At 37.7% G+C, this 9,551-nt stretch overlaps 1 pseudogene; it reads right to left on the bottom strand.

The window, feature by feature from the left end:
* Nucleotides 1-602: 602 nt before the first annotated feature.
* On the bottom strand, nt 603-876 carry LOC124509186 (ragulator complex protein LAMTOR5-like; annotated as a pseudogene).
* Between the last annotated feature and the right edge of the window lie 8,675 nt (nt 877-9,551).

Raw genomic sequence — 9,551 nt, 5'->3', positions numbered from 1 at the left:
CCGTTCATGCTCTGTCTCTCTCTGTCCCAAAAATAAATAAACGTTGGAAACCAATTTGACAATAAATTTCATATATTGAAAAAAAATAAAAATAAAATAAAAAAAGAATCCAGAAAAGTTCCAAGCTTTCCTCCAACCAGATTTATTGAATATAACAAAATTCTATGACCTCAATTGACCTGGATCTGCTGCTTCAAAACATGATCCTTTCTTACTAATATTTTGATGAGTCAGTCCATTGGGTGTCAAAAAGCAACATACATAAAACAAACTGAGGGTTGATGGGGGTGGGAATTGGGGGGGGAAGGAAAATGGGAGATGGGCATTGAGGAGGGCACTTGGGATGAGCACTGTGTGTTGTATGTAAGTGATGAATCATGGGAATCTACTCCTGAAGCCAAGACTACACTGTATACACTGTATATTAGCTAACTTGACAATAAATTATTTAAAAAGCAGCATACTCTAAAACTAACAGAAAAGTGCCCAATGAACACTAAATAAATGGCCTAACTACTAGAACCTTAATAGTTCTACAAGATAATTAACATAAGGTAGGATCAACCCCAAATGACATGCTGCTGGAGAACTGATATGAGATGTCAAGAGGCCATTTTTTGCATTGCCACCATGATGCTATCATGTTTCTGGATCATAATGTTCCCATTATCTGATTCGAGACACACCACAGAAATATCAGTGGGGTCTTAGCTTAGCTTAGCTTCTTGCTGGGTTAGAACAGAGATCACCCAGCATGCCAATCTGACAAAGTCCTGCAGCAGCCCAGATTAAATTCTTGGAATCTGTGCAGAGGACTCCAACAATGGATGGATTCTTCATTGTGTCCTCCAAGTACTGCTCCAAGGTTGTCTCCATCCTGCCCATCACCTGCCTGGCCCAACTCCTTACTTTTTAAATTTGTCATGCCACAAGGCCAAATAATAGATAAATACATAAAACTTTAGGATACTATAATTCATATTATAAAAATGTAGCCATTTCTGAAAAAAGCCTTTGATACTGAATGTTAGTATCCTAGAAAATTAACTAATAGAAATGATTACTTAGTAAAACAGATAATTTTGATATTGTTGAAAAAATCCACTATTTTCCTTTGAACAAATTGTACTACAAAAATATTATGGCGAAATCGATAATTTTTAGTTCATGACAAAAATGTATTAAGAATCAGCAGAATGGTAGGGAAGCCTGGGTGGCTTTGTCGGTTGAGCATCCGACTTCGACTCAGGTCATGATCTCAAGGTTTGTGGGTTTGAGCCCTGCATCAGGCTCTGTACTGACTGCTTGCTCAGAGCCTGGAGGCTGCTTTGGATTCTGTGTCCCTTGTCTCTCTGCCCCTCCCCCTCTCACACTTTGTTTCACTCTGTTTCTCAAAAATAAATAAATGTAAAAAAAATAAAAAAAGGAATCAGCAGAATGGCATAGATTTTTAAAAATGAAATAGATCAAATGTTAGCATGCTACAGCTCATCATCCCTTGACAATCCCATGAGGGGATGAAGTGGGAATAAAGTTAGGTTTAAATGAGGTCAGATGCTCCCTTTTCATGTCCCTGGGAGGAATATAAGGACGTTGTAGGGCTAGAAAACAGAGAGATATTGGAAAGATATTCTCCCCAGACCTCTTATCCCTCCTTCAATTCTTTTCTTACTTCATGCCTTTTCTAGACTTCCAAGCCCCTGAGGTTTGCATTTTATTTCTGTTCCAGATCCCTGATTTTTAATGGCTACTTTTTTATGAAGAAAAACAAAATGTTTTCAGTTTAAAAGTATTATTTCTAGAATTTTTCTCACTGAATCAAGGGACTGGGATTGGGAGGCCTCTCCTGGACAGAGTGGCTCCAGGTAAGAAGGATGTATACTGGGCTTGGGAAAGGTGACCAGCCAACTGAGAGGATGACTAGCCATTTCTGTCTGATTAGGCAGGGCTTGTGCAATAGCAGTTCCCTGAGAGGAGCCAATGCTGCCAAGAGGGCAGAGTCCTTAATATAGTTTCACCATCCTCCCCTGTGTCATATTCTGATCCTCCTGACCCTTAGCACCACCACATCAAAATTTTCTTCTTGGGCTCCTCAACTCTGAATGAGAGAGGAATTTCCTCTCTCTGGGCTTTAGTTTTCTCACCTTTAAAATGAAACTTCCAAGATGTCTCCTGGTTCTCAGATTCTGCAAATCTCTATCTCAGTCATGCTGATCTCCACCCCCCCAAAGATACCAGTGGTCAAATGTGGCCTAGAAATTGGCTAAGTGGGTGGCTACCTTTGAAGTGGGGTTTGAGATGCTCTGGAAAAACATCATCCCCTCTTACCTCAAATATCTTTCATGTTATCTTGGAATCTGAAATTTTAACGTTAGTGCTGCATTGCTTTGGGACCTAAAGAGTCTTCTGTTTTTCTCAAGAGTCATTTTCAATAATATGGAGGGTATAATTGAAAAAACCTTTAGCAATGAGTTATAACAATCCTTTACTTTTATATTTCTCTTTGAAATGTTCAAAAAGTTTTCAGATGTGCAGTTCTACATCATGCGGGATATGTATAGCACAACTATGGAATTTGTTGATGGTTGATAGATAACACCCTGGGACATGTGACAAAAGGCCAGAACCTGGGCCCAGGTGACCTCTCCCAGGGCATATGTGCATTTTAAAAAAGGAACTTCCTGGGGTTAAGAATAATTAGAAGGAAATACCTCTAAGGTGTTAGGAATTTCAAGCCCCAGGACACCAAACTGAGAAAGAAATTTGGGGTGGCCAAAAATGAGAATGTCACTCTCTCTCTCCTCTTTTTTACATGAGGAATTTCAGCTCTATTTTTAAAATTAATTTACTTTTTAAAATTCAAGTACAATTAACATACAACGTTATATTAGTTCAGGTGTGCAATATAATGAATCAAAAGTGTAGGAGAGGAGTTAAGATGGTGGAGGGTTAGGGAGACCCTAGGCTTGCTTCCTTCCTCAAACACAGCTAAATATCAAATCATTTTCAACACCCAAGAAATTGATGTGAAGACTGAGAGAGCAAAAGGATATAACTAAAGGTGAAAAAACTGCCACATCCTGGAAGGTAGGAGCTGTGGAGAGTTTATTTGGAGGAGAAAAGAGTTTCAGGTGCTATGATGAGGAGGGAGCCCTAATCACAGAGAGAAAGAAAGAGAAAGAGAGAGAGAGAGAGAGAGAGAGAGAGAGAGAGAGAGAGAGAAAGTGCACACAGGGAATTTCACAAGAAAAACTCTTCCCCAAAACCATCCACAGGGAAATGGAGAAGCACTGAATTCATAAGATGAATGCCATTCTTTATCACCAATGATGCCTCCCTGCTTGCCTTTCCTGGTCTCTTGGTTCCATAGTACCCGGGGCACAAAACCCTTCTTGCTATCTGTGATACTGGTTACCCTTTGTTTTTAGGCTTTGGACCCTTCTACCTGGCATCATTGGCAGGGGTGTGCTCCAGGTAGGTCTCATCATTTCCATGGTTCCACTCAGTCCCTTCCTGCTGATCTCCCTTCCTGCCCTGTCTACCAAGGTATGCTCCAGGACCAGACTGATGAGACAGAAGGGCTTCATTAGCAGAAGCAGCTGCCTAGGGGCAGCAGGTCGAGGGCTGGGAGGAGGTGAGGGACCAGGGTCCCCAAGGGGGTCTGTTGCTGCATGAGTCTAGCCACTACTCTCTTCATAGTCAAAGGTGGGTCTGGGGTGAAATTTAAGGAGGAAGGGACTCATTCCTGGACTAATAGAAGGCAGTCAGAGTTGAGGAAGTTTCCTCTCCTAGCTCCACTCTTTCTGTGCAGTGCTTTTTGGCAAGTCATTGTCCATCTCTGGGCCTTGATTTCCTCTTTTGCTTGCCTTATCCTTAACTGCTTTGATTTAAGGAAAGGCAGTCCTACTAATCTCAAGTTCTCCTTCCCCCAAGGCTGTTTGAGGACCTTAGCTATTGCAATAAGAGGATCTTGAAGCCTTTGTTCCTAACCACCTTAACTGGGAGAAGTAGGTTCTGTCATCAAGGCATACAATGACAGCTGAAGAGCCCTTCTCTCCCTCATCCCTGGTCAGAGCCAGATCTTATACTACCAACAGCTTACCTCTTCTTGTCTTCCTCATTCCAGATAACATCAAGATTCCCAAGATTGAATAAAGTGTGCTACAAAATGATCCCTGTGAAGCAGAGAGTGGGGCTTATAAGCCTAAAACACCAGGGAAGAGCCAGGAAAACAAGAGTTTCTGTTTAGATGACCACTTTCCTGGTACGTCTAGAATTCTACCATCACATCCTTGGGTAGTGCTTGATAGCAGTTACATTAAAGGAATAGACTGCCTGTGGCTTAAGTGTCTTTTAGGAGCATAGAAGTCTCTTGCAACCTTGCATTTTTCCTTCCTCATCCTTTCACTACTCCTCTTTTGGATTATTATTTTTGTTGTCTTTTTTTCCCCTTTGAATATTTACATATAGGACCTAGGAACTTTACCAGCAGGTAAAATTGAAAGACATTTTGGCTATAGAGAAAGAGGCCAACAAAGCATAATAACTTGTGTTTGACAATCCTTGAGAGTCTTTGGAAATAGATTACATATTTACTTATTTATAAAATCCAGAATAATTAACATACAGTGTATATTAGCTTCCAGTGTACAATACAGTGATTCGATAATTCTATATATTACTCAGTGCTCATCATGATAAGTCTACTCTTCAACAATTTAAAAATTTTTTTTAATGTTTATTTATTTTTGATAGAGAGAGACAGAGCATGAGTGGGGGAGGGGCAGAGAGAGAGAGGGAGACACAGAATCCGAAGCAGGCTCCAGGCTCTAAGCTGTCAGCCCAGAGTCCGATGCAGGGCTCGAACCCACAAGCCATGAGATCATGACCTGAACGAATTTGGACGCTTAAGCGACTGAGCCACCCAAGTGCCTCAACAAATTTTTTCAATGTTTATTTGTTTTTGAGACAGAGACAGACAGATAAATCTACTTGTAATCCCCTTCAACTGTTTCACTCATCCCCCTCCCCACCTACCCTCTGGCAACCACCGTTTTATTCTCTATATTTAAGAGACTATTTTTTAAGATTTTAATTCTGTATGGTTAATATACAATGTTATATTAGTTTCAATATACTGATCCACCAATTGTATACATTACTCAGTGCTCATCATGGTAAGTGTACTCTTAATCCTCTTCACCTATTTCACCCATCCCCCCCATGCACCTCCCTCTGGTAACCATCAGTTTGCTCTCTATTGTTGGGTCTGTTTCTTTGTCTCTATTTTTTTCCATTTGTCCTTTGGTTTCTTAAATTCCACATATCAGTGAAATTGGATGGTATTTGTTTTTCTCTGACTGACTTATTTCACTTAGCATTATGCCCTCTAGATCCATTCATGTTGTTGCAAATATCAAGATTTTATTATTTTTATGGCTGAGTAATATTTCATTATGTATATATACCACATCTTCATTCTCCATTCATTTATTGATAGGCACTTACATTGCTCCCACAATTTGGCTATTGTAAATCATTTTTCAATAAACATAGAGGTGCATATATCTTTTTGAATTAGTGCTTTCATACTCTTGGGTAAATACTTAGTAGTGGAATTATTGGATTATAGGGAAATTCTATTTTTGTTTTTTTGAGGAACCTCCATACTTTCTTCCACAGTGGCTGCACCACTTAGCATTCCCACCAACAGTGCATGAGTGTTCCTTTTCTTCCACATCCTAGCCAACACTTGCTGTTTCTTGTGTTTTTGGTTTAGCCATTATGACAGATGTGAAGTGATACTCATTGTGGTTTTGATTTGCATTTATCTGATGATCAGTGATGTTGAGCATCTTTTCATGTGTCTGTTGGCCATCTGGATGTCTTCTTTGGATAAATGTCTATGCATGTCTTCTGTCCATTTTTTAGTTGGGTTATTTATTTTTGGGGTATTGAGTTGTATAAGTTCTTTTGTATAGTTGGGATATTAACCCCTTAGCAGATACATCATTTGCAAATATCTTCTCCCATTAGGTGAGTTGTCTTTTTCTTTTATTGATGGTTTCCCTCATTGTTCACAAGTTTTAATTTTGGTGTAGTCCCAATAGTTTAACTGTGCATTTGTTTACCTTGGCCAAGGGAGATATATCAAGAAAAATGTTTCTGTGTCAAAGAGATTAATGCCTATGTCTTATTTTAGAAATTTTAGGTCTCACTTTTAGGCCTGTAATCGATTTAGAGTTTTTGTGTGTGGTGTAAGAAAGTGATCCAGTTTCATTCTTTTACATGTGACTGTCCAGTTTTCACAGCACCATTTGTTGAAGAGACTATCTTTTTCCCATTGTATATTCTTGCCTTTTTTGTATGGATTAATTTACCATAAAAGTGTAGGTTTATTTCTGGGCTCTCTATTCTGTTCTACTGATCTATGTGTCTATTTTTGTGTGAATACCATTATATTTTGATTATTATAGCTTTTAGTATACCTTGGATTGTGATACCTCCTGTTTTGTTCTTCTTTCTCAAGAAGTCTTTTGTGGTTCCATACAAATTTTAAGATTTTTGTTCTAGTTTGTGAAAAATAGTGTTGGTATTATGATAAGGATTGCATTGAATCTGTAGATTGCTTTGGAAAATATAAACATTTTAACAATATTTGTTCCTCCAATCTATGAACATAGAATATCTTTCCATTTGTTTGTGTCATCTTCAATTTCTTTCATCAGTGTTTTATAGTCCTCAGAGTACAGGTCTTTCACTCCCTTCTTTAAGTTTATTCCTAGCCATTTTATTCTTTTAGGTGCAATTGTAAATGGGATTGTTTTCTTAATTTCTTTCTGCTACTTCATTATTAGAGTATGGAAATGCAACAGATTCCTGTATATTGGTCTTTGTATCCTGCAACTTTACTAAATTCGTTTATCAGTTCTAATAGTTTTTTTTTTTTTGGTGGAATCTTTAGGTTTTTTTTTATATATATATAGTATTATGCCATCTACAAATAGTGAAAGTTTTATTTCTTCCTAACTAATTTGGATGTCTTTTATTTCTTTTTATTGTCTACTTGCTGTGACTAGGACTTCCAGTACTATGTTGAATAAAAGTGGTGAGAGTGGATATCCTTGTCTTGTTCTGCTCTTAGGGGAAAATTTCTGAGTTTTTCACCATTGAGTATGATGTTACTGTGGGTTTTTTATATATGGCCTTTATTATGTTGAGGTATGTTTCCACCAAACCTAGTTAAAAAAAAAAACACAATATTTATTTATTTATTTTGAGACAGAGAGCAAGCAGGGGTGGGGCAGAGAGAGAGAGAGGGAGAGTCAGAGAATCTCAAGCAGGCTCCACACTGTCAGCACCAAGCCCAATGAGGGGCTCGATCCCATGGACCATGAGCGGATAACTGAGCGGATACCAAGAGTTGGATTCTTAACCCAGTGAGCCACCCAGGCGCCCCCCACCAAGCCTACTTTTTGGACAGTTTTTATCATGAGTACATGTTGTGCTTTGTCAAATGCTTTTCTGAATCCATTAAAAAGGTGATATTGTTTTTATCCTTTCCCTTGTTAATGTGATGTATCAAGTTGACTGATTTGCAAACATTGTATCATTGCATGCCAGGAGTAAATCCCACATGATTGTATTGCATATATTTTAAAAGTATTGTTGGATTTGGTTTGCTAATATTTTGTTCAGGATTTTTGCATCTATGTTCATCAGAGAAACTAGCATGTAGTTTTCTTTTTTGGTAGTGTTTTTTTCTTAAAATTGTTATTTAAATTTCAGTTACTTAACACACAGTGCAATATTATTATCAGGTGTACAATTTAGTGATTCAGCATTTCTATACAACACCCAGTGCTCATTACAACAAATGCATTCCTTAATCTCCATCACCTACTTAATCATTCCCCCACCCACGTCCCCTGTGGTAACTATCAGTTTGTTCTCTATAATTAAAAATATGTTTCTTTTTAAAAAAGTTTATTTATTTATTTTGAGAGAGAGAGAGAGAGAGAGAGAAAGCACGTGAGCAAGTGGGGAAGGGGCAGAGGGAGAGGGAGAAACAGAATCCCAAGCAGACTCTGTACTATCAGCATGAGCCCAACACAGAGCTCGATCCTACAAACCATGAGATCACGACCTGAGCTGAAATCAAGAGTCATATGTTAAACCAACTGAGCCACCCAGGTGTCCTAAGAATCTGTTTCTTTATTTGCCTCTCTCTTTTTTCCCCCTGTGCTAATTTGTTTCTTAATTTGCACATATGAGTAAAATCATATGGTATTTGTCTTTCACTGGCTGACTTATTTTGCTTGATATATATATATACCACATCTTATATACCACATATATACCACATATATATATATACCACATATATATATACCACATATATATATATACCATATATATATATATATATATATATATATATATATCACATCTTCTTTATCTATTCATCTATTGATGGACACTTAGGCTGCTCACTCTATATTGGAGTCTCTCTTCCCTATTGCTCTAGTGTGAATAAAACCTACCTTTCCACCTTTAACAAGTGTCCAGTGCTTGTATTCTTTGGGTAAATACCTAGTAGTGCAATTACTGGATCCTAAGGTAGTTCTATTTTTAACTTTTTGAGCAACCTCCATACTGTTTTCCATAGTGGCTGCACCAGTTGGCATTCCCACCAACAGTGCAAGAGGGTTCCTTTTTCTCCATATCTTCACTAACACCTGTTGTTTATTATGTTGTTGATTTTAGCCCTTCTGACAGGTTTCAGAAGGGCTAAATGAGATATCATTGTAGTTTTGATTTCTTTTTCCCTGACAATCAGTGATGTTAAGCATACTTTCATGTGTCTGTTGGCTATCTGGATGTCTTCTTTGGAAAACTGTCTATGTCTTCTGCCCATTATTAATTGGATTATTTATTTTTTGGGTGTTGAGTTTTATAAGTAGTTTATATATTTTGGATACTAACGTTTTATCAGATAGTGTCATTTATAAATATCTTGCCCCATTCTGTAGGTTTCCTTTTAGCTTTGTTGATTGTTTCCTTCATTGTGCAGAAGTTTTTTATTGTGATGAAGTCCCAATAGTGTATTTTTGCTTTTGTTTCTCTTGCCTCAGGAGACATATCCAGTAAGAAGTTGCTAAGGCCATTGTCAAAGAGGTTACTGCCTGTGTTCTTCTCTAAGAATTTGATAGGCTGCTATCTTAAATTTAGGTCTTTAATCTATCTTGAATTTATTCCTGATGTTTATAGCAGCATTACCAAAAATAGCCAAATTATGGAAAGGGCCCAAATGTCCATCTCCTGATGAATGGATAAAGAAGATGTGGTGTGTATATACATACAATGGAATATTACTCAGCCATAAAAAATAATGAAATCTTGCCATTTGCAAAGATATGGATGGAGCTAAAACGTATTATACTAAGTGAAATAAGTCAGTCAGAGAAATACAAATACCATATGATTTCACTCATATGTGGAATCTAAGAAACAAAACAGGTGAACATAGAGAAAGTCAAACCATAAAACAG

This window comes from Lynx rufus, unplaced genomic scaffold, assembly GCF_022079265.1.
Source record: "Lynx rufus isolate CCGP_SWC_20201006 ecotype Redwood Valley unplaced genomic scaffold, mLynRuf1.p SCAF_14, whole genome shotgun sequence".
NCBI classification, from domain to species: Eukaryota; Metazoa; Chordata; class Mammalia; order Carnivora; family Felidae; genus Lynx; species Lynx rufus.
The sequence above is the reverse complement of the archived record's forward strand: the minus strand, read 5'-3'. Positions and strand labels throughout refer to the sequence as shown.